Source organism: Nanorana parkeri, unplaced genomic scaffold (assembly GCF_000935625.1).
Source record: "Nanorana parkeri isolate BGI_ZX_2015 unplaced genomic scaffold, ASM93562v1 scaffold2324, whole genome shotgun sequence".
Taxonomy (NCBI): Eukaryota; Metazoa; Chordata; class Amphibia; order Anura; family Dicroglossidae; genus Nanorana; species Nanorana parkeri.
The window spans coordinates 57,229-57,854 of record NW_017308592.1 but is presented as its reverse complement, the minus strand read 5'-3'; the positions used below and the strand labels follow the sequence as shown (position 1 = coordinate 57,854).

At 50.5% G+C, this 626-nt stretch overlaps 1 non-coding gene across 1 annotated transcript; it reads left to right on the top strand.

Moving 5' to 3' along the window:
* The first annotated feature begins 288 nt into the window (after positions 1-288).
* Positions 289-360, top strand: TRNAE-CUC. The gene has a single exon. It is a non-coding gene; the product is annotated as a tRNA-Glu (tRNA).
* Positions 361-626: the final 266 nt, after the last annotated feature.

The window sequence follows — 626 nt, the reverse complement described above, 5'->3', positions numbered from 1 at the left end:
CAAAGTCTGAGTGAGGAAGGAAATCCTCTGAAGAAGAACATGCCTCATCCTGGAGCTGGCCATTATGCTGGCCATTATGCAGTATTATGGGCTATTTATTGGCCAAGCAGGACGGTCCGGGGTGTCCCTCACAGGGGATCTTCAGGTTAATCTGGAGCATCTCAGAAGTCTCTGCGGTAGAGGACCTGAAGTGAAACTCTGACCCAGTCCGAATCAAATGAGGAAATCAGCAAAGCAGCTCAGGTGTGTCCGGTACTTCTATACTACATTGTGGACAGCCACCAATCCTCCCTGGTGGTCTAGTGGTTAGGATTCGGCGCTCTCACCGCCGCGGCCCGGGTTCGATTCCCGGTCAGGGAAAGACTTTTATTTTCCAGCCTTCACATTGTCTATAAATACATTATACCAGGATCCTAAAATGTTAGATGGAAATCCTAAATTATCTTTCTGAGAAAAAAATGGCGTTGCAGGAATTAAAGGAGAACTATGAGGGGGGGGGAGGGGCTTTTCACTCACCTCATAGTTGTAGCCGACCTGTGACAATGAGACTGTCACAGGTCGGCTCAGTAGATCGGGAGGGATTCCCCCCCTCCCCGCTCCGATCCGGGTTCGATTCCCGGTCAGGG